Raw genomic sequence first — 24,807 nt, 5'->3', positions numbered from 1 at the left:
GTAAAAATTGTCCCTGGTGTGTGTAGGATAGTGTTAATGTGCGGGGATCGCTGGGCGGCGCGGACTTGGTGGGCCGAAAGGGCCTATTTCCGCGCTGTAGAATCTAAATCTAAAAAAAATCTGAAATTTAAATAAGGGCAGAATGTGACAAAGGGGAGATGGAATTTGTTCCGATCATAAGAAATGTTATTGTGTGCATGAGATGATTTAAGGGACTGTTAGTCAGCGTTGCATGACAGCATCGCCACAACTCTAACCTCAAAGACTCTGCAGTTAATAACGGTTTCTGGACTACTAAATCTGCCTTCCATATGTTTCACAATCCTGATATTCCATGGACTTGAGGCAGGGCTTTTGATCTATTTTCGGTTTCCACTCGGATGATTTGTCAAAAGTAAAGCATTTCAGCCTTTCGGGTGACCGCAGTTTCCTGGCTGAGGTGTAACGGCAAATTTTGAATCCAACAAGCCAACCGTTGAAGAGAGTGATATTGCCTAAAAACCGGTGCTGGCAACAACAAATGTAATACCATTGGCAATATATCATCATATATGTTTCATAACACTTTGCCACAACATCTGCTGTGTGGCGTTTGTTATTTTTAGTTTAGTTTTAGTTTAGAGAAACAGATGGGAAACAGGCCCTTCGGTCCACCGACTCCACGCTGACCAGCAATCCCCGTACACTAGCACTACCCAACACACACACTAGGGACAATTTACAATTTTACCAAGCCGATTAGCCTACAAACATGTACATTTTTGGAGTGTGGGAGAAAGCCGGATCACCTGGGGAAAACCCACACAGGTCACAGGGAGAACGTACAAACTCCGCACAGACAGGACCAGTAGTCAGGATCAAACCCTAGTCATTGGCGCTGTAAGACATCAAGAAATTATCATGAAAAACAGAGGTACAGAGTCACTTTGTGGCATATTCTTGTGAAAAATGAGACACATTTGTAATTGGAAGGGGACAGAGTCACAACTTTGTGCACACAGTTTGACTACTGTGAATGAAGTGATGAAGTGCTGCTTAGAAGATTTCCTTGCACTTGGGGGATCTTTTTTGATGTCTTTCATAAGCAGTGTGTGGACCTACATCATTCAAACCATTTCATTGAGCAGCAGCTATAAAGTCTGGGCATCCTGAATTGAATGCAGACTTGTGTGCTGATTTAATCTTGCCTCGTGAGGCTTGCAATCTGCCAGAGAAGTGCCATTTTAGGACTTTATTTTGGATTAGGCGTACATGTTATTTTCGTCACCTCTGTGCTACCCCTGGCTCCTGTACCTGCTTGCTTGGTGTCCCTCTCCTCGACCCCCCAACATCATTGATAAAGTAATTGAGGTGCATCGCATTCCTTTGGTACATGATGGGCCTCAGCTGGTCAGATCCATTTTGTAACATACTTTACATAGTGCAGAACAAGCTCAGGGTGGCACAGCTGGAAGAACTGCTGCCTCACAGTGCCAGAGATCCAGGTTTGAGTGTTTATAGGATTTGTTTCGTTTTAGAGATACAGCATGGAAACAGCCCTTCGGCCCACTGAGTCCACGCCGACCAGTGATCACCCATACACCAATTCTTTCTGAAGGTATACACAAAATGCTAGAGTAACTCAGCGGGACTGGCAGCATCTCTGAAGATAAGGAAAGGGGGACGTTTCGGGTTGAGACCCTTCTTCAAACTGATGTCTGTCACCAGTTATCATGTCTTCAGACATCAGTCTGAAGAAGGGTCTCGACCCGAAACGTTGCCTATTCCTTCTCTCCAGAGATGCTGCCTGTCCTGCTGAGTTACTCCAGCATTTTGTATCCACCTTTTGCATCTGCAGTTCTTTCTGACATACAATGTTTCTTTGCCGAGTTATGATTTTGAACAAGTATAGGTCATAGGTCTGAATCTGGTAAGCTACATTCGGCCATCTTTGTCACTTAGGAAATTTGCCAATGTTATGTAAAGGAGAGAAAAAAAGACATAAAGTGCTGGAGTAACTCAGCGGGTCAGGCAGCATCCCTGCAGAACATGGGTAAGTAACATTTTGGGTCGAGACTTTTCTTCAGACTGAAAGATGACGATTAATTTTCTTCAAACTGAGGAAGGGTCCCAACCCAAATTGTCACCTATCCATGCTCTCCAGACCTACTGAGTTACTCCAGCACCTTGTGTCTTTGTTTCATAAACCATCATCTGCATTTCCTTGTTTCTTCCATTATACAATCTGGCCCAAATATTGAAATGGATGTGGTTATTTTGCTCTGAGCTGGTTAATCACCTCAAATATAAAACCATGCTCTGTACTCTTTGGATTTCTTTACTGCACTCCGTGATTGTATGACTGTTGTAGGGTCGGAAGCATTAACTGCGCGAGTGAACACACAGACTTGTCATTAAACCAGGATTCACCTTTATGGGAGACAAAAGAAACAGTAGATGTTGAAATATGGAGCTAACAACAAACTGCTGAAAGAAATTTGCAGCATCTGTGAAGGCAAAGCGGTGATCAACGTTCCAAGTTGAGCCCCTGCATCAACCTTGAGACCCTTGACCCAAAGTGTCAACCATCCCTTTGCCTTCACAGATGTTGCTTGGTTGCTGAGTTCTTCCAGCAGTTTGTTTTTCATTTTTACAGCCTCTGCTGCTGTGGTGTATTGAGAAGACTTCCTTTTGTTGTCTGAACTTTAGAAGGGAGAGGTTGATGTTAAAATATCTTATCTGCCACACATGTTTTGTATAGGTATACGCTTCCTCTTGCAGAAAGCGTTAGCAAAAACATTAAGCTTTTATGTTCATATGTTCATAAATCATCAGGGGAGAATTAGGCCATTCGGCCCATCGAATCTACTCTGCCATTCAATCATGGCTGGTCTATCTTTTCCTCTCAACCCAATTCCCCTGCCTTCTCTCCATAACCTTTGACACCCTTACTCATCAAAAGCCTATCAATCTCCGCTTTAAAAATACCCAATGAATTGGCTTCCACAGCCTTCTGTGGCAATGAGTTTCACAGATTCACTACCCTCTAACTAAAGGAATTCCTCCTCGTCTCTTTCCTAAAGGTGCATCCTTTTATTCTGAGGCTGCGTCCTCTGATCCTAGACCCTCTCACTAGTGGAACCACCCTCTCCACATCCACTCTAGAGTGAAGAAGCGTCTCGACCCAAAACATCGCCTCCCATGTCCTCTAGAGATGCGATCTAACCTGCTGTTACTCCAGCTCTTCGTGTCTTTTCATGTAAACCAGCACCTGCAGTTACTTTTGTCTCCAGCTTCTACCAAACCTTCTTCACTCAACAGCACGGTGACATGGTGGCGCAGCAGTAGAGTTGCTGCCTTACAGCGCCAGAGACCCGGGTTCGATCCTGACCACGGGGGTGCTGTCTGTGTGGAGTTTGTAACGTTTTCCCCGTGACCTACTTTGGTTTTCTCCAGGAGCTCCGGTTTTCTCACACACTCCAAAGATGTACAGATTTGGAGGCTAATTGGCTTGATAAAATTGTAAGTTGTCTCTTGTTTGTGTGGGGTAGTGTTATTATGCGATGATCGCTTTTGGGCGGTGGGCCTGAAGGCCTGTTTCTGCTCTGCGTCTCTAAACTAAACTAAAAAAACGAATGCAGAAATGACTGGCAACAATCACAAGACTGATGAGGCCTTACACGCTTCGACCATGTACAGATTATCACAGGAACTCAATGCGTCATGCAGTGCAGAACATGAAACAGGCAGGATGGTTTGATGTTTAGAGCTTCTTACCTGAAACCTTGCTGATCTTATCAATCACATGGAACAAAGATGCTGTTAAATATATCACTGATGTTCCGGCAGATCTATTTTCACTGATAACTTTATTTTACAGCCTAACTGAACCTAAAGGAACTGCAGATGCTGGTTCAAACCGAAGACAGACACAAACAGCTGGAGTAACTCAGCGGATCAGACAGCATCACCGGAGAAAAGGAATAGATGACGATTCGGGTCAAGACCCTTCTTCAGACCTAAAGTATAATGAATTATAAACTGAATCTCCAAAGGTTGCACAAGAATTATATTTGGCGCATTGTTAATTTTGGAGCTACAGTCCGTGCTTTTGTGTGATTACAACAGATTGTAAATTGGCCATCAATCTCCATCCAATACACTTAAACTAGATATGAATTCAGACAATAGACAATAGACAATAGACAATAGGTGCAGGAGTAGGCCATTCGGCCCTTCGAGCCAGCACCACCATTCAATGTGATCATGGCTGATCATTCTCAATCAGTACCCCGTTCCTGCCTTCTCCCATACTCCCTGACTCCGCTATCCTTAAGAGCTCTATCTAGCTCTCTCTGGAATGCATTCAGAGAACTGGCCTCCACTGCCTTCTGAGGCAGAAAATTCCACAGATTTACAACTCTCTGACTGAAAAAGTTTTTCCTCATCTCTGTTCTAAATGGCCTACCCCTTATTCTTAAACTGTGGCCCCTGGTTCTGGACTCCCCCAACATTGGGAACATGTTTCCTGCCTCTAACGTGTCCAACCCGTTAATAATCTTATATGTTTCAATAAGATCCCCTCTCATCCTAAATTCCAGTGAATATAAGCCTAGTCGCTCCAGTCTTTCAACATACGGCAGTCCCGCCATTCCGGGAATTAACCTAGTAAACCTACGCTGCACTCCCTCAATAGCAAGAATATCCTTCCTCAAATTTGGAGACCAAAACTTCACACAGTACTCCAGGTGCTGTCTCACTAGGGCCCTGTACAACTGCAGAAGGACCTCTTGGCTCCTATACTCAACTCCTCTTGTTATGAAGGCCAACATTCCATTGGCTTTCTTCACTGCCTGCTGTACCTGCATGCTTCCTTTCAGTGAACTGATGCACTAGGACACCCAGATCTCGTTGTACATCCCCTTTTCCTAACTTGACAACATTCAGATAATAATCTGCCTTCCTATTCTTACCACCAAAGTGCATAACCTCACACTTATCCACATTAAACTGCATCTGCATCCGCCCACTCACACAACCTGTCCAAGTCACCCTGCAACCTCATAGCATCTTCCTCACAGTTCACACTGCCCCCCAGCTTTGTGTCATCTGCAAATTTGCTAATGTTACTTTTAATCACTTCATCCAAGTCATTAATGTATATTGTAAATTGCTGTCCCAGCACCGAGCCTTGCGGTACCCCACTAGTCACTGCCTGCCATTCTGAAAGGGACCCATTTATCCCCACTCTTTGCTTTCTGTCTGTCAACCAATTTTCTATCCATGTCAGTACCCTACCCCCAATACCATGTGCTCTAATTTTGCACACTAATCTCCTATGTGGAACCTCGTCGAAGGCTTTCTGAAAGTCAAGGAACACAACATCCACCGGCTCTCCCCTGTCCATTTTCCTAGTTACATCCTCAAAAAATTCCAGAAGATTAGTCAAACATGATTTCCCCTTCGTAAATCCATGCTGACTCGGAACAATCCTGTTACTGCTATCCAAATGCTCCGTAATTTTGTCTTTTATAATCGACTCCAGCATCTTCCCCACCACTGATGTCAGACTAACTGATCTATAATTTCCTGTTTTCTCTCGCCCTCCTTTCTTAAAAAGTAGGATAACATTAGCTACCCTCCAATCCACAGGAACTGATCCTGAATCTATAGAACATTGGAAAATGATCCACGATTTCTAGAGCCACCTCCTTAAGTACCCTGGGATGCAGACTATCAGGCCCTGGGGATTTATCAGCCTTCAGTCCCATTAGTCTACCCAACACCATTTCCTGCCTAATGTGAATTTCCTTCAGTTCCTCCGTCACCCTAGGATCTCTGGCCACTAGAACATCTGGGAGATTGTTTGTATCTTCCTTAGTGAAGACAGATCCAAAGTACCGGCTCAACTCATCTGCCATTTCCTGTTCCCCGTAATAAATTCCCCTGCTCCTGTCTTCAAGGGACCCACATTTGCCTTAACTATTTTTTTCCTCTTCACATACCTAAAGAAGCTTTTATATTATTGGCCAGCTTACCTTCGTACCTCATCTTTTCTCCCCATATTTCCTTTTTAGTTACCTCCAGCAATAAAACATCCTGACTAACTAATACTATATGAAGCCTCTGACCTTAAATCAAGTAACCCAGAGCGAAATTGGTCACAACATAATCTGGCTTCAATCAACTACAGATAGCGACTACTGTGCAAGAACTTGATGTGCGTTCAAGGACAGTAGAACTTGGCATCCTGAATGGGGCAGCAAGGCTTCCTTTATCCTTGTTGAGGCATGATGTACTAGATACAACCATCGGTAACCGCAAGCTCATTCTTAGTTCATGCTCTCTACTACTGTGACGTCAATACAGTCAAATCTTGCAATCTCAGTGAAAAGGGAGGAAGAGCAGCGTGTGTTAGCCTGGGGATTGAACTCTGGTGATATCACCTTCCTCTGATTAAAAGTGTTAAAACCAGAGCTTGATAAAAACTGAAATAGCAAAACGACTTTAAAAAAACCGTAATGAGCATTGTTGGAAGATAATTTCTTCTGATGCTTCATTGGAATGTTGACCGCACAGGGCATCTACTCGCTGGAGTTTAGAAGGATGAAACTTACCAAATAGTGAAAGGCCTAGATAGAGTAGATGTGTAGAGGATGTTTCCACCAGTGGGAGAGTCTAGGACCAGAGGCCATAGCTTCAGAATAGGATGTACCTTTAGAAAGGAGATGAGGAGGGATTTCTTTAGTCAAAGGGTAGCAAAATTGTGGAATCCATTGCCACAGATGGCTGTGGAGGCCAAGACAATGGATATTTTTAAGGCAGTGATTGACAGATTCTTGATTAGTAAGGGTGTCAGAGGTTATGGGGAGAAGGCAGGAGAATGGGGTTGAAAGGGAAAAGCAGATTAGCCATGATTGAGTGGTGGAGTAGACTTGATGGGCCTAATGGCCTAATTCTGCTCCAATAATCTATCAACTTATGAATGATCACGTACCCTGTTGTCACATGTTGTGCTGCAGCTGTAGATTGGTTGCAGGCCTGGCTTATTTTAACTCAGACTTCATCCACAAGGTTGTTGCCTGCCTAAAACAGGAACAGACAGCACCCAGGATCAAACCTGGGTCTCTGGCACTGTAGGGCAGCAACTCTACTGCAGCGCCACTGTGCCACCGGTCTCCACCTATCACTTCTGAGATGTTACCCCATCAATCTGAAGACCCAAACCAAAAGGTTGCCTGTCCAATGCCTCCACAGGTGCCGTCTGACCTGCTAAGTTCCTCCAGCAAATTGTATCTTGTATTAACGTATGTTGTGTGTTGCATCAACACATGATCTTTCCACGCAGGTTTGCAGGATGTGGCACCATTGGTCAGTGTGTAGAATATAAAAATGTGAACCTTTTTCACAGAGATTTCAAGAACATCTTCATCGTTATCTAATGCCACACTTCTTCTAACATTCCCAGGTGAAAAGCAGTGCAGTGAAACCTATGCAACTAGCAGTACAAATACTGACAGACATTTTGCATTATGAAACTAGGTACAACATGATATTGCAACTTCTGCAGAATCATTTTCAAGTTCATTACAGTATGCTTTATGCCCGCGTGTTTGTTTACGAATTTAGGATGGCACGGCGGTGCAGCGGTAGAGTTGCTGCCTTAATGTGCCAGAGACCCGGGTTCGATCCTGACTATGGGTGCTGTCTGTATGGAGTTTGTATGGAGTTCGTGCGTTCTCCTCGTGACCGCGTGGGTTTTCTTCGGGTGATCCGGTTTCCTCCCACAATTCCAAAGACGTACAGGTTAGTAGGTTAATTGGCTTTGGTAAAATTTGTAAATCATCCCTAGTGTGTAGGATAGTGCTAGTGTACCGGAATCGCTGGTCGACGTGGGCCCGGTAGGTCGAAAGGCCTGTTTCCAGGCCAATGTACTGCCCCTCTTGAGATCACACCTTGCTTAGCCAGCAACAGTCTTACCAGGCAATGTCTTGTCTGAGGTCATTTGTGACCAGTCCTGATTGATCCTGATCTTTTCTCATCTCTAGCTCTTCACCATTCACCCCCACCTCCTCCCCCAACCCCAACTTTCAGTCTGAAGAAGGGTCCTGACTTGAAACATCAGTCAACCTTTTCCTCCAGAGATGCTGCCTGGCCCGCTGAGTGACTCCAGCACCTTATGTCTATAATGTACATGGATCTCTGTCTTCCCATTCATTGTCCACAACCAAACATATTTGGTATGTCGGGACTGGGAAGCTTTGATCTGATCAGGTGTGTAAGATCACAAGAGTGTAATAGTGTAGATAGTCAGAATCTTTATCCCCTGGTGGAGATATCAAAAACAGGAGAGGATAGGTTTCATATGAGTGGGAAGGAATTTTAAAGTGTATCTGAGGGGATTTTCTTATGCACAGAGAGTGGTTGATATCTGGAATGCGCTGTCAGAGGAGGTAAAGGAATCACATGCAGTCACTACATGCAACAGACAGTTGGACAGGTACAGAGGCAAGGTGGAGAAGGATTCAGACTTATTGCAGGTAAATGGGATTAGTAGAGACGGGCAGAAAAGTTGACAGGGACATGGCGGGCCAAAGGGCTAATGTCTGTTATGGCGAGTCTGGAGGCTTGTACTTTGTTAAAGAAGTTTATTGCGGCAGCGATATTCAATTACAAAGGATAACAAACGAGATTACAGACAACCATTAACTCAAACTGTTCACATCGAAGTTCTCTTCCCACTGCCTGGTTTTTGGGCCCCAAAACCACCACCTGACCTAGCTGGCCAATCAGCGGGTTCGACTCTCAGGACCAATCCCTATGGTCGCACCACCATGTGACCTTGCTGGCCAATCCGAGGGTTCGACTCTCAGGACCAATCCCTATGGTCGCACCACCATGTGACCTTGCTGGCCAATCCGAGGGTTCGACTCTCAGGACCAATCCCTATGGTCGCACCACCATGTGACCTTGCTGGCCAATCCGAGGGTTCGACTCTCAGGACCAATCCCTATGGTCGCTACATTGTGCAACTTTAACTCTTTATTTCTTTAACATCTGAGTCTAAGCTATTTTGAAATATTGCAGATCCATCGAAAATGGGACTGTAAAGCAGGAACATCGAAAGGATTAGTCGATAATGCAATTAAATCATCAGAGCACTGGGTAGTCAGCCTCACATAGTGGAAAACCACTCCCCAACACATAAGATGGAGAAGTGCCTCATACAATCTGTGTAAAAAGAATTGCAAGCCACTTGCATCAGTGTGACCAGGTTGTAAAAAGAGACAACAGAAAATCAACTAGCAATGGTTTTGCAAAAACACAACTGATATTAAATATGTGCTCATATTAAATAAAGTTCTGAAAGACCAATCACCATTCAAAATGGTTAACTCACAGCAGATTTTCTACAATTCACGTTGCTCTTTGATGCTCTGATTGTTTTTCTTGAAGCAAGAATATATTATTTTCCATTATGAGCTACCTATTTCAAATATATTTCCATCTTTCAACAAGTAAACCAGACATTTAGTTTTTTTTTACGTCGTCACTGACTGCCAACACTACAACGGTGGTAGTGTGACTCAAACCAAGTCCAGTCACTGGGCCCATTTTCCTTCCAAATCTCTGTAACATTCCTGCAGCTCAAAGATCACAGATGACAGACAAGCCCTATTTCAATGGGCCGAGGCAGAACAAGGTCGCTATCTAACTTCTTCATTTCTGCAAACAATTTCATGCATAAACATTTCTGTAAACCTTAAAACCAATCACCTTATATATAATCAGATGACTAGGAGAAAAAAAACTGCATATGCTGGTTTAAATCGAAGGTAGACACAAAATGCTGGAGTAACTCAACGGGTCAGGCAGCATCTCGGGAGAGAAGGAATGGGTGATGTTTCGGGTCGAGACCCTTCTTCGGACTGAAGAAGGGTTTCGACCCAAAGTGTTTCAGGTCGAGATCCTTCTTCAGATTAAAGAAGGGTTTCGACCCAAAGTGTCGCCCATTCCTTCTCTCCCGAGATGCTGCCTGACCCGCTGAGTTACTCCAGCATTTTGTGTCTACCTTTAATCAGGTGACTACATCATTGCTGGTGTCCTGTTCTGAAAGTAGAAAAGAATTGATAGGATATTTAAACAACTTGTGGGCACATCTACTTAAAACAAGCAAGAGATCAGGTCTAAGATAGACATGAAATGTGGGAGTAACTCAATGGGTTGTTCCAGCATTCTGTGTCTATCTTCGGTATAAACCAGCATCTGCAGCTCCTTCCTACACAAGAGCTTCAGTCATTTGTTACAATCAGGTTTTAAGTAAACGTGTCAATGTAACGCCTGGAAATTGTTTTGCATTGTAAAGGGATCCGTTTTTCTCCTTATATATCCATGGAATGTTTCCATTTCTGTATCTTTGAATTAATCCTATTCTGTGGAAGAAGTATGAAATATTTTTAAAAAGCTGGTTCTGCGTCTTTCTGCATGATATGAACCAATGATTCTTTAATAAATTTAAGTAGATCGATTATTCTTTTAATTTACTGGCCCATTAGAAGTTATTGTATTCTATGTGTAATTATAATACATGATATGACCAGTTAAAATGACTTCAAATTCTCTGATTTACAAAGTGCCAACTGAAACATGATTTGTGCTACTATTCTTCCATTTTGCTCTTTCTTGGTGCCTTAACAGTCCCAATAACTTTATTGTTATTGTGGCATTAGTATACATATTGTTTTAGATATTAGTAAATATTGCATAAAGGTCAGAGGAAAGGCCTGGATCTGAAACGTTGCCTTCTTCAACAAGTCCTTTGATAAGGTTCATAAGTAAGGCTGCTCTGGAAGGTTAGATCCCATGGAATACAGGGAGGGTTAGCCGACTGAATACAGAAGATAGACTCAAAATGCTGGAGTAATAGTGGGACAGGCAGCATCTCTGGTGTGAAGGAATGGGTAATGTTTCGGGTCGAGACCCTTCTTCAGACAGATGTCAGGGGAGAGGGAGATTCATCGATAAGGAAGTGTAAGGAGTAATAACAAGACAAAGGGGATGGAGATCAAGGAAAATGTAGAATAGGTCATTGTTAGCTGGGAGAAGGCAACAACAAAGCAAACAGAGATAAAATGTAGTAAGAGACAGTCAGATTGTTCGGAGAACTGGGAAGGGGGAGGGATGGAACGAGAGGAAAAGCAAGGTTTACTTGGTTAAAGAAGTCAATTTTCATACAGCTGTGGTGTAAGCTGCCCAAGCAAAGTATGAGATGCTGTTCCTCCAATTTGCGCTGGGCCTCATTCTGATAATGGAGGAGGCCCAGGACAGAAAGATCAGTGTGGTAATGGGAGGGGGAGTTAAAGTGTTAAGCAACCGGCAGATCAGGTAGGTTTGGACGGACTGAGCAGAGGTGTTCAGTGAAACGATCGCCGAGCCTGCGCTTGGTCTTGCCAATATATAGGAGTCCTCACCTGGAACAGCGGATACAGTAGATGAGGTTGGAGGAGGTGCAAGTGAACCCCTGCCTCAACTGACTGAATGCAGAGTTGGCTTCATGGAAGGAAGGAAGGGATGATGGTGGAACGTTGTTTATCGGACTGGAGGCCAGTGTGTAGTGGTGCGCCTCATGCGTCGGTGCGGGGGCCATTACTGTGTGTGATTCATATCAACAATTTTGATAAGAAAATGCAAGGTATGATTAGTAAGTTTGCAGATGGCACTATTGTGGGTTCTATCGTAGATAGTGAAGATGGTTATCAAAAATTACAGCAGGATCTTAATCAGCTAGGCAAGTGGGCTGAGGAATAGTTAATGGAATTTAACACAGATAAGTGCTAGTGTTGCATTTTGGGAAGTCAAATCAGGGCAAGACCTTCACAGTGAATTGTAGGGTGTAGTGTTGTAGAGCAAAGGGATCTAGAAGTACAGATACATTGTTCCCTGAAAGTAGTACCATAGATAGGGTGTTCAAGAGGCTTGTGGTACATTGGCCTTCATCAATCAGGGTATTAAGTACAGATGTTTGGATGTTAAGTTACAGTTGTACCACACATTGGTTAGACTGCATTTGGAGTATTGTGTTCAGTTTTGGTCACACTGCTAGAGGATGGGTGTCATTAAGCTGGAAAGAGTGTAGAGAAGATTTACGAGAATTTTGCCAAGACAAGAGGGCCTGAATTATAGAGAGAGGTTGGCCAGGCCAGAACTTTATTCCTTGCAGCGCAGGAAGCTGATCTTATAGATGTGTATAAAATCATGAGGGGATAGGGAGAATGCACCAATTCTTTTATCCAGCGTAGCAGAATCAAGAACCAGAGGACATAGGTTTAAGCTGAGAGGGGAAGACAGAACGCAAAAGCAGCTTTTTCAATCAGAGGGTGGTGGGCATATGGAATGAGCTGCCACAGGAGGTTGTTGAGGCAGGTTCTATACAGCATTGGAAAGACATTTGGGCTGATACATGAATAAGAAAGGTTTAGTGGACGTGGGCCGACTGTCGGCAAGTAGGAGTAAGGTAGAATGGGCTTCTTGGTTGACATGGACTAGTTGGGCTGAAGGTCTTGTTTCCATGCTGTATAACTGTGGGACTCTATGTCTCTATCCATGTCCTTGTAACTTTGTCAGTGTCCTATACGTGGCGACTCTTTGCATACCTTGTGTATGGTATGCAAGACAAAGAATTTCACTGTGACATGTTACGGTGAATCAATCAATCAATCAAATCAATCAATTAATCAATCAATCAATGTTTTCCAGAGATGCTGGATGTCCCGCTGAGTTACTCCAGCACTTTTTTGGTATTTTTTTAATATCTTTTTTAATGTTTTCAGTTGCAGGATTTTTGCAGCACAGAAACTGCGACAAATTTAAATGCAGATTCTACTTCTGAACTGTTTGGACTGAAATCTCGAACTTCAATTCCCGTTTTGGGAATTTCTAATATGGCTACCAAGGAAAATACTGCTTCATCCAAATTGACACAAGCTGGACCACGCCGGATGGAGGTGGTGGCTGAAATCCAATCTCGGTGGTAATTACTTTATGGAAAATTGTCTTGTTTTGTACGCAGGGAATTGTTAATTGCTGAAACCACGGGGATACAGTGGAAAATGGCTGTCAGCATCGCATGTGTGAAGGCCACAATAATGGCATATTAAAGAAAGCGGAAATTGCCATTCCTGTGGAGATTAGCAGGCAAGCACCGCGAGCAATCAAAGTGCAGAAAAGCTGTATTAATCCTGGCTTGTTTCCGTCAATACCTCAGAGGGGTTAAAGCGTATCCATGGATACTTGGTAAAGTTTGTCCCTGTGTTGCGGGTAACCATGGGATTGCTCCAGGAAGCATAAAGCTGCGGAGGAAAAACAATAGGAGCGGTTATGGAGAATCCACAAAGGTATGGGACGGGAACATGGACAGATTAGCAGAGAGCTACGATGTTCAGAATGAATATTGTGCGTATATTTTTATGTTGAATCAACAAAGCAGGAAAACACTACTACATGTCATGTTATTATGTTTAGCTAGATTGCCCTTGAAAGATGTACTGTTATTAAGTTCTTTGAGAAAACTGCAATGGATTAACCCCCTAATTTTCTGGTGCCCAGCATGTATGCAGTTGTGAAAGACTAGATGTGTATTATCACACAGACATTTTGAACAGTCTGTTGAACTGTGGAGGGTATAGAATCCAAACCCAAAGTTGTTATCAGGTCACGAGCAGGAGTCAATAATAAACAAAAATGTGGATTCTGCTGTCGTTCTTTTTCACTGCAGGGAGCCATGCATTATTTGAATGGCTGCATTTGATGAGATTATGGTGCTAATGGCCCCGGTGATATATATGGGTATTGATTTTTGTGGCATCAAAAGGGACCTGTGAATTAACAAATTTAATGTCATCTGGGATTACAAGACAAGTGTCAAGTCTATGGACCTAAGACAGGAGTCAAGGGTGTTTTATTGTCGTATGTCCGAAAATGGGTTAAACCAGCATCTGCAGTTCCTTCTTACACTTTATCTGCTCCACTGCAAAATCTTCTCAAGGTATGTCTACTTTGAAGAAGTTCTCCCCCTCTCTCCGAGGAGAGTTATTGTTCTTTGTTCTTTATCTCTCCACATCACTGTTCATATCCCTTGTTTCCCTTATCCGTAACCAGTCTGAAGAAGGGTCTCGACCCTAAACGTCACCCATTCCTTCTCTCCAGAGATGCTGCCTGTCCTGCTGAGTTACTCCAGCTTTTTGTGTCTATCTTCAATGAAAATTCTTTGTAAGAATGAACTATCGATGCTGGTTTAACTTGAAGATAGACACAAAACACTGGAGTAACTCAGTGGGTCAGGCAGCATCTCTGTAGGAAAGGAATAGGTGACGTTTTAGGCAGAGAACCAATCCTTTTCTCCAGAGATGCTGCCTGACCCACAGAGTTACTCCAGCATTTTGTGTCTATCTTCGCCAAGTCGGTAATTAGGTAAACATTCATCTTTGCAGCAACACAACAGATATGCAAACATGGTACTCAGTAGATACAATAATCAGCTGCAAAATGAGGCTCTATAAACTATTTAAAAAAATACAATATAGTGCGAATACAAAAAACAAAGCCCTAAGTCCCGAGTGTAATCTAAGCAGTTCGTAGTTTGGATTTTGGTTGGAGTTTGCTGTGTTCAATAGCCTGATGGTCGTTGGGAAGAAGTTGTTCCTGAACCTGGATGTTACAGTTTTTAGGTCATATTCAAATCAGTACAGAACTGAATCAAATATGTTGTGGTCAGGAATGGCCATGCAGTCCAGATCGCTGTGTTTAAGTCACTGTCTCTATTGGAGGTGTGGGTTTGAATCCCATTCCTGACAATTAGGGAATTAAAAATCACTATCCTCCTTCTCGGTTTGCTTGGTTTCTTCCATTGACCCCGGACCTTCCAATCAATCACAATTATTAGGGGGGCACAGTTACGCAGCTGGTAGAGCTGCTGCCTCGCAGCGCCAAAGACCTGACCTCAGGTGCTGCCTGTGTGGAGTTTACACCTTCTCCCTGCAACCACGTGCGTTTCCTCTGGGTGCTCAGCATTACATCCACACTGTTTTATTCAGGTCCTCTCAAAATGACTGCGAACATTGCCTTTGTCTTCCTCCTTCCCCAATTCAACTTACAAATTAATATTTTGGGAATCCTGCACGAGCTCTCCCAAGTTTCTTTGCACCTCCGATTTCTGAATACTCTCCCCATTTAGAAAATAGTCTACCCCTTTATTGCTATTATCAAAGTGCATGACCGCACCCTTTGTTACTCTGTATTCCAGAAACATCACCAACTCCTTCCTAAAACATAGTGTCCTTGTCTTGTTTGGTTTTGTTTTGAGATACAGCGCGGGAACAAGGCCCTCGGAATACCAAGTCTCTGCCGACCAGCGATCTCCACACACTTACGCTATCCTACGCGCACTAGGGACAATTTACAATTTCATCAACCCAATTAGCCTACAAACCTGTACATCTTTTGAGTGTGGGAGCAAACCGAAGATCCCGGAGAAAACCCATGCAGGTCACGGGGAGAACGTACAAACTCCGCACAGACAACATCCGTAGTCAGGATCGAACCTGGGTCTCTGGAGCTGTAGGGTAGCAACTCTACTGCTGTACAGCCTTTGTCATTGACTCAATTTGCCTGTCTTTTTCCCCTCATTTATTAGATTATCATTAATTAGATTAATTACGCCATTGATATCCTGAATTTGATTAAACTTCTGACGCCTTTTTCTCTACTTCTATCTCCTTCCACCTTCTTTTCATCCACCACCTACTTCTCAGAACAGCCACATCCATTATCCTTTATCGTCACAAGATATGATTATGCCATGCTCTGTGGGATTGCTTCCTATCATCCCCAATACTTCAGTTTACCTGTAACCCTACCATCTACATTATGTTGAAATTAATGTTCCCATTAGCAAGTGAAAGATATTGCACACACCCACCACATCCTCTTCTGTAAGATAAATTGTGTCCATTTTCAGCAACACCAACATTTAAAATGTTTATTTATCTAAGATATTTTTATCATTGAGATCTTCTCCTGTCCTCTAGCCTTCTTTCCCCTGAATTCCTCATTTGATTCTGGTTCCCAGACATCTCCTGCCTCACTCCACCCCACCAGTGTGATTTTGTAACTTTTATAACTTTTGGTACAGTGGTACAGTGGTACAGTGGTACAGCTGGTTGAGCAACAGCGTCACAGCACCAGAGACCTGGGGTTCAATCCTGTCTACGGGTGCTGTCTGTACGGAGTTTGTACCTTCTCCCCGTGACCACGTGGGCTTTCTGCGGGTGCTCCGGTTTCCTCCCACATTCCAAAGGTGTGCAGCTTTGTAGGTTAATTGGCCTCTGTAATTTGCCCCTAGTGTATAGGATGCGAGACATAGTCATACACTGTGGAAACAGGCCCAATGACCCAACTTGCTCACAACGACCAACATGTCCCATCTGCACTAGTCCCACATGCATGTGTTTGGCTCATATCCGTCTAAATCTGCCCAAAAAAAATTCTCCCGCGTCTTAAATCTATGTCCTCTGTTTAGTTTAATTTGGAGATACAGCACAGAAACAGGCCATTCGGCTCACTGAATCCACACCATCCAGCAATCCCTGTATGCCAATACTATCCCACACACAAGGGACAATTTCCAATCTTTACCAAAACCAATTAACCTACAAACCTATATGTCTTTGGAGTGTGGAAGGAAACTGCAGCACCTGGGGAACACCCATGCAGGTCATGGGGAGAACGTATAAACTCCATACATACAGCACCGGTAGTCAGGATCGATCCTGGGTCTCTGGCGCTGTAAGGCAGCAACTCTACCACTGTGCCACTGTGCTGCCTCTGGTTTACAATTTCCCTAGTCTGGGCCTGAGTCTCTGCATTTACACATTCTATTCCTCTCACACTTCTGCAAGATCATCCCTCATCCTCCTGCGTTCCAAGAAATAGAGTCCAAGCCTGCTCAACTTATCCATATCTCAGGCCCTTGAGTCCTGGCAACATCCTCGCAAATCTTCTCTGCGCCCTTTCCACCGTGACAACATCTTTCCTATGGAATGGTGACCAAAATTGAACACAATACTCTAAATATGGCCTCACCAACATCTTATATAACCGCAACATGACTCCCCAACGTTATACTCATTTGTCCTTTAGGCACCTCCTTCATCTCTTGTGGAAGAGTGTTCAGCTCTCACATTAGCATCATCAGTTACAATTTATCCTGAGGAACTGGTTTGGAACCAAGTCAACCTCCATTTTAAGGCGGTGCCCAAAATTAAGAGGGCCCCTCCATTGAGGAGGGTATTCTTGACCGCCATCTTTACTGGAAGTAGCCTAGAGAGCACTGGGTCTTCATTGACTGCCATCCCTTGCACCCGATCTTAAAATGATGCAATAATGTAGGTTTGAATAGGTGATTCCCTAATTTGCATGTTTTTTCCACACACTCATTTGTGTACCAGAGAGCATGATGTGTACTGCAGGCTTCAGGAGAAAAAATGCCAAATGCATAAGGGCACCGTCTCACATGGAAATCCAAAGGTAAATGTACTGGTTTGTGGCCACACACCTATCCAGAGCCATCTATACGGAGAAGAATTGGCCAAAACGTTGGGAAGGTTTAATCAGATGCAGGAAGCAGATGAACAGACTTCCATTTCACATCCCAAGTTGTTGCAATTTGCATTGCTCCCACTGAAATAATGGTCAGAGCAGATTCAAAAGGATATGATAAAAAAGCAAGAATTAACTAAATCCCACTCTTGTTAGGTTTAGCAAGGAATATCAGATGCTGGTTTGCACCAAAGATAAACACAAAATGCTGGAATAACTCAGTGGGATAGGCAGCATCTCTAGATCTAGAGATGCTGCCTGTCCCACTAAGTTATTCCAGCATTTTGTGTCTATCTTGGTTGTTTAGTTTAGTTTAGTTTAGCTTAGTTTAGTTGAAGTATAAGCAAAAGCAACGCTAATTAGCAATGGATCAGTATTTGACTGGATCTTTTGTATCTCAGCCAAGATGACAAAGGTGCTGCCTCTGGTTTACAATTTCCCTAGACTGGGCCCGAGTCTCTGCATTTACACATTCTATTCCTCCCACAATTTTGTACACTTCTGCAAGATCATCCCTCATCCTCCTGCGTTCCAAGAAATAGAGTCCAAGCCTGCTCAACTTATCCGTATCTCAGGCCCTTGAGTCCTGGCAACATCCTCGCAAATCTTCTCTGCTCCCTTTCCACCGTGACAACATCTTTCCTATGGAATGGTGACCAAAATTGAACACAATACTCTAAATATGGCCTCACCAACATCTTATATAACCGCAACATGACTCCCCAACGTTATACTCATTTGTCCTTTAGGCACCTCCTTCATCTCTTGTGGAAAAGTGTTCAGCTCTCACATTAGCATCATCAGTTACAATTTATCCTGAGGAACTGGTTTGGAACCAAGTCAACCTCCATTTTAAGGCGGTGCCCAAAATTAAGAGGGCCCCTCCATTAAGGAGGGTATTCTTGACTGCCATCTTTACTGGAAGTAGCCTAGAGAGCACTGGGTCTTCATTGACTGCCATCCCTTGCACCCGATCTTAAAATGATGCAATAATGTAGGTTTGAATAGGTGATTCCCTAATTTGCATGTTTTTTCCACACACTCATTTGTGTACCAGAGAGCATGATGTGTACTGCAGGCTTCAGGAGAAAAGGTGCCAAATGCATAAGGGCACCTTCTCACATGGAAATCCAAAGGGAAATGTACTGGTTTGTGGCCACACACCTTTCCGGAGCCATCTATACGGAGATGAATTGGCCAAAACGTTGGGAAGGTTTAATCAGATGCAGGAAGCAGATGAACAGACTTCCATTTCACATCCCAAGTTGTTGCAATTTGCTTTGCTCCCACTGAAATAATGGTCAGAGCAGATTCAAAAGGATATGATAAAAAAGCAAGAATTAACTAAATCCCACTCTTGTTAGGTTTAGCAAGGAACTTCAGATGCTGGTTTGCACCAAAGATAAACACAAAATGCTGGAATAACTCAGTGGGATAGGCAGCATCTCTAGATCCAGAGATGCTGCCTGTCCCACTAAGTTATTCCAGCATTTTGTGTCTATCTTGGTTGTTTAGTTTAGTTTAGTTTAGCTTAGTTTAGTTGAAGTATAAGCAAAAGCAACGCTGATTAGCAATGGATCAGTATTTGACTGGATCTTTTGTATCTCAGCCAAGATGACAAAGGAGGTCTGTCAAATGCTTTTGGATGAGTAAGTGAAATATCATTTGGATGCTTAAGCGAAATTTGGGCAGCACAGTGGCGCAACGGTTTAGCTGCTGCCTCACAGCGCTAGAGACCCAGGTTCGATCCTGAATACGGGTGCTGTCTGTGCAGAGTTCTTACACTCTCCCTGGGACAGTATGGGTTTCCCCCAGGTGCTCCTCTTTCCTCCCTTACCCCAAAGACGTGCAGTTTTGTGTTTTACAAGTTTTTATGCCAAGTTATGACCAGAACAAAACATTGCCATATCAGAAGTTCAGCTTCAAAGATCATTTTTCTTAGTAAAGCTGAACCTGAATTCAGCTCAGGGTACCAGCTGGGTTTTTAATATTTCGTATCTATTTTCATTTCACCAATATGATCACAGTGACCTACTTCACACAGAATAAAGGCTTTGCACTGGTTCACACAATGTGCACAATTGACTACTTTTCTGAAAAGGTTTTAAATTTTGTGTGAAACACACGACCATTACATTTTTAATTAATTAATGAAATTAATTGAAGAAACTATGAAGGTGAAGACGGGCTGGTTGGAAAAAAATCCTTTAAAATGGTTGGCAATCTGTTATTAACACAATGCATGGGATAAAGGTTGAAAGCTATTTCCTGGTATGTTGAAGGCCAACTCTGGTCAGACTGACTGCAAAAACCTCTTGAAAATCTGCCTTGCAACACATTTGAACAAAGGAGCCCACCTAGCGATCCTTCAATTAAGTCAATGAAATAAAAGATTAAGAAAAAAAAGAAAAAAGAAATCCTTGAAAGTGGCTGTCACAGGTAGATAGGGTGGTCAAAAAGGCTTTTAGAAACATAGAATATAGGTGCAGGAGGAGGCCATTCGGCCCTTTGAGCCAGCACCGCCATTCATTGTGATCATGGCTGATCATCCACAGTCAGTAACCTGTGCCCAACTTCTCCCCATATTCCTTGATTCCACTAGCCCCCAGAGTTCTGTCTAACTCTCTCTTAAATTCATCCAGTGAATTGGCCTCCACTGCCCTCTGTGGCAGATAATTCCACAAATTCACAACTCTCTGGCTGAAAAAGTTCCTTCTCACCTCAGTTTTAAATGGTCTCCCCTATATTCTAAGACTGTGGCCCCTGGTTCTGGACTCCCCTAACATTGGAAACATTTTTCCTGCATCTAGCTTGTCCAGTCCTTTTATAATTTTATATGTCTCTATAAGATGGCACATTGGCACATTGGCCTTCATTAGTCAGAGTATTGAGTACAGACGCTGGGAGGTCATGTTGCAAATTATATAAGATGTTGGTGAGACCACATTTAGAGTATTGAGTTCTGTTTTGGGCATCATGTTATAGGAAAGATGTTGTCAAACTGGAAAGGGTGCAGAGGACATTTACGAGGATGTTGCCAGGTCTCAAGGGTCTGAGCTATATGGAGAGGTTGAGCAAGCTAAGACTCTATTCCTTGGAGCGCAGGAAGATGACGGACAATCTTATAGAGGTATACAAAATCTTAAGAGGAATAAATCAGGTAAATGCATAGAATCCTTTGCCCAGAGTAGGATAGTCAAGAACCAGAGGATATAGGTTTAAGGTGAGAGGGAAAAGATTTAATTGGAACCTGAAGGGTAACTTTTTTACACAAATGATGGTAGGTGTATGGAATGAGCTGCAGGAGGAGGCAGTTGAGGCAGGTACTATTGCAATATTTAAGAAACATTTACACAGATACATGGATAGGACAGGTTTAGAGGGATTAGGGCCAAAAGCAGGCAGGTAGGACTAATGTAGATGAGACATGTTGATCGATGTGGGTAAGTTGGGTCGAAGAGCCTGTTTCCATGCAGTATGTGGCCATGACTATCAGATCCTTTCCTTGACAAATATTCACTCAAACGGTGCGTTTGGTGCAGACCGAGTAAAGCCAATCCTCAAACCCACCTCCATGTTCTTAAGTTACTTATAATCCCAATGATGAGTGATTTTTCAGGAGAGTGTTATCTCGAACTTTGAAGAAGTGGGAGGGTATATGATGCATGTGCAGACCGAGGAGCTTAATGTATTGGCACAATATGTGCTAAGGTCATTGTAGGCCGAGGGGCTTGTTCCTGTGCTGTACTGTCCGCTATGGCCTGCGCGGTCACCCGGTTGCTAAACACTTTAACTCCCCTTTTCATTCCCATACTGACCTTTCTGTCCTGGGCCTCCTCCATTGTCAGAGTGAGGCAAAACGTAAATTGGAGGAACAGCACCTCATATTTCGCTTGGGCAGCTTACAACCCAGAAGCATGATTTTGATTTCTCTAATTTCAAGTAACCCTTGCATCCTCTCTCTCTCCGTCCCTCCACCACCCTACTCGTTGTACTCATTTCACTGTCGTCCTGCTGAGTTTCATTGTTTGTATTCCTCATTATCACCTTCCCCACAGCCACCAGTGGACCATTGTGGGCTCCATCATTCCTTAATCATCGTTGCTGGCTTTGATCTATCTTTTTGCATTTCTTTCATTAATTTGTTCTATGTACCTTTTCATATCTCTTGGTTCCTTCTCCCCTGACCCTCAGTCTGAAGAAACGTCTCGACCCGAAACCTCACCTATTCCTTTTCCCCAGAGATGCTGTCTGACCCGCTGAGTTACTCCAGCTTTTTGTGTCTATCTTTGGTGTAAACCAGCATCAGCAGTTCCTTCCTGCACACTGCACTGTTCTATGTTCTACGTAATGAAAATCAAATATGAGCAGGACCATGTTTAATATTTAATGGTAACCTCTTGAGGATGCATCAACCCATGCAAATGCAACTAGCTGGCTAGATAGGAAAATGGGAGTTCAACTGATTAGAAGATAATAATTTTACTGTTATTCACTGTCCTTGAGAAAGAGGAGAAGATACCAGGCTACACAATTTATTTGCATTGCATAAGGTAAGCAAAAGACTCATGTTTGTATTACAAACCAAATAAATGTGGTAATTTTGTAAATGAGTTGTTGGGGCTTACAGCATTAGCTGTTATCTGTCCTGCTGTCTCCACCAGCCAACTCACTTTGAGACAGCACCGTAATTTATATGCTTTATAATTAAAGTTAATGGAATATTTTATTTTGCCCTTGTGCTCATACCTGATGGCTTGAAGGATTGGTGTACGTGAATGAATGTTCAGCTGTAGAGAGGGGGCAGCTGTCAGAGAGACATCTGATGTACTAAAACTGACCTTCTGGAGGCGTTTAAATCAGCCTAGGTTTTCACTCTGAATTGGTATCCAGTATTCGTGCTTGTAGGTTCATGTGAAAGGACATTTTGGAGGATGGAAGAAGTGGTGAAGAGGGTATTTTTAAAGCAGACATTGACAAGTACTTGATTAGTAAGGGTGTCAAAGGTTACGGGGAGATGGCAGGAGAGTGGGGTTGAGAGGGAAAAAATAGATCAGCTGGGCCGAATGGCCTGATTCTGTTCCTATGACTTCTGAACTTATTGTCACTGCTTACGGGAATTAACTTTTCAACACCCACAATTTAGGCTTCTGCTTAAGAGCTGATATAACATTTTTCGGGAGTTGTTCTTTGATCGTACTTGGAGAGAAGTGGGGGATGATGGTGATGTTGGGGTGGGGAGATTTGAAATTTCTCAGAGGGGAAACTTTGCTTTTGCTTCTTTCTTATAAACCATAGATATCTTCATAAATGCTCATGTGCCAGAGTTTGCAACATAGAAACATAGAAAATAGGTGCTGGAGGAGGCCATTCGGCCCTTCGAGCCAGCACCGCCATTCATTGTGATCATGGCTGATCGTCCACAATCAATAACCCGTGCCTGCTTTCTCCCCATATCCCTTGATTCCACTAGTCCCTAGAGCTCTATCTAACTCTCTCTTAAATCCATCCAGTGATTTGGCTTCCACTGCCCTCTGTGGCAGAGAATTCCACAAATTCATAACTCTCTGGGTGAAAAAGTTCCTTCTCACCTCAGTTTTAAATGGCCTCCCCTTTATTCTAAGACTGTGACCCTTGGTTCTGGACTCACCCAAAATTGGGAACATTTTTACTGCATCTAGCTTGTCCAGTCCTTTTACAATTTTATATGTTTCTATAAGATCCCCTCTCATCCTTCTAAACTCCAGTGAATACAAGCCTAGTCTTTTCAATCTTTCCTCATATGACAGCCCCGCCACCCCAGGGATCAATCTCGTGAACCTACGCTGCCCAGCCTCAATTACAAGGATGTCCTTCCTCAAATTAGAAAACCAAACTGTGCACAATACTCCAGATGGCAGGCAATTTGACATAAACAGTGTATGAAGGAACTGCAGATGCTGGTTTACACCAAAGATAGACACAAAATGCTGGAGTAACTCAACTGGTCAGGCAGCATCACTGGAGAAAAAGAATAGGTGACATTTCGGGTCGGAAATCTTCTTGACACAAACGGTGATGTGTTAGATGACCAGTCAATCTCTTTGGTGACGTGGTTGAGAAATAAACACAGATTAAGATATCCGAAGAACACCACTGCTCTTCAAGATGTTCAAGGACAACGTTAACTCCGCCTGGGCGATCAACACACATTTTGTTTGTCAGCACCTCTGCAACTCAACATACAAGATTATTAAGGGGTTGGACACGTTAGAGGCAGGAAATATGTTCCCAATGTTGGGGGAGTCCAGAAACAGGGGCCACAGTTTAAGAATAAGGGGTAGGCCATTTAGAACGGAGATGAGGAAAAACTTTTTCAGTCAGAGAGTTGTGAATCTGTGGAATTCTCTGCCTCAGAAGGCAGTGGAGGCCAATTCTCTGAATGCATTCAAGAGAGAGAGCTAGATAGAGCTCTTAAGTATAGTGGAGTCAGGGGGTATGGGGAGAAGGCAGGAACGGGGTACTGATTGAGAATGATCAGCCATGATCACATTCAATGGTGGTGCTGGCTCGAAGGGCCGAATGGCCTCTTCCTTCACCTATTGTCTATTGTCTATTGACAGCATTGGACACTTTTGCACAGTGCCTACATTGCTCATGTATTCAAGCTTCTTGACTGGGGTGTTGGTCCAAGGCTTTCGAACACTGAAGTGAAAGTGGCTTTAATATGTTTCTGCTGGTAGTGATATTTTCATGGCCAAATTGTTCCTACGCACTAGGGACAATTTGCAATTTTACCAAAGCCAATTAACCGGGAGGAAACCGGAGCACATGGAGAAAACCCATACGGTCACAGAGAGAATGTACAAACTCCATACAAACAGCACCCTTAGTCAGGATCGAACCTGGTTATCTGGCACTGTAAGGCAGCAGCTCTACTGCCCTCATTTCCCATCTGCCCTCATTTGGCTAGTATGCCTCATATTCAACAAGCAGTAAGTTATCCGTAGAGGATAGTCCTCACATGATTGGAGAGGAGAGTGTTGGCAGGGTGTAGTAAGGTGTTGCAGACACTGGTATATACCGAATATAGACACAAAATGCTGGAGTAACTTAGTGGGTCAGGCAGCATCTCTGAAGAAAATGAATAGGTGACACTTCGGGTCAAGACCCTTCTTCAGACTGAGAGTTGGG

The 24,807-nt window shown here is 43.3% G+C and overlaps 1 long non-coding RNA gene across 3 annotated transcripts in view; it reads left to right on the top strand.

Moving 5' to 3' along the window:
• The first annotated feature begins 13,091 nt into the window (after positions 1-13,091).
• The window catches only part of LOC144596934 (uncharacterized), a 37,872-nt gene continuing 26,156 nt past the window's right edge, over positions 13,092-24,807 (top strand). For 2 of the 3 annotated variants that reach the window (XR_013547667.1, XR_013547669.1), the window contains exon 1: positions 13,092-13,373. This is a non-coding gene — a long non-coding RNA (uncharacterized LOC144596934). Of the gene's footprint in view, positions 13,432-24,807 lie in introns of all 3 variants that reach the window. The other variant, XR_013547668.1, reaches the window with a different exon arrangement.

Source organism: Rhinoraja longicauda, chromosome 9, assembly GCF_053455715.1.
Source record: "Rhinoraja longicauda isolate Sanriku21f chromosome 9, sRhiLon1.1, whole genome shotgun sequence".
Taxonomy (NCBI): Eukaryota; Metazoa; Chordata; class Chondrichthyes; order Rajiformes; family Arhynchobatidae; genus Rhinoraja; species Rhinoraja longicauda.
This window is presented reverse-complemented; position numbering and strand designations above follow the sequence as displayed.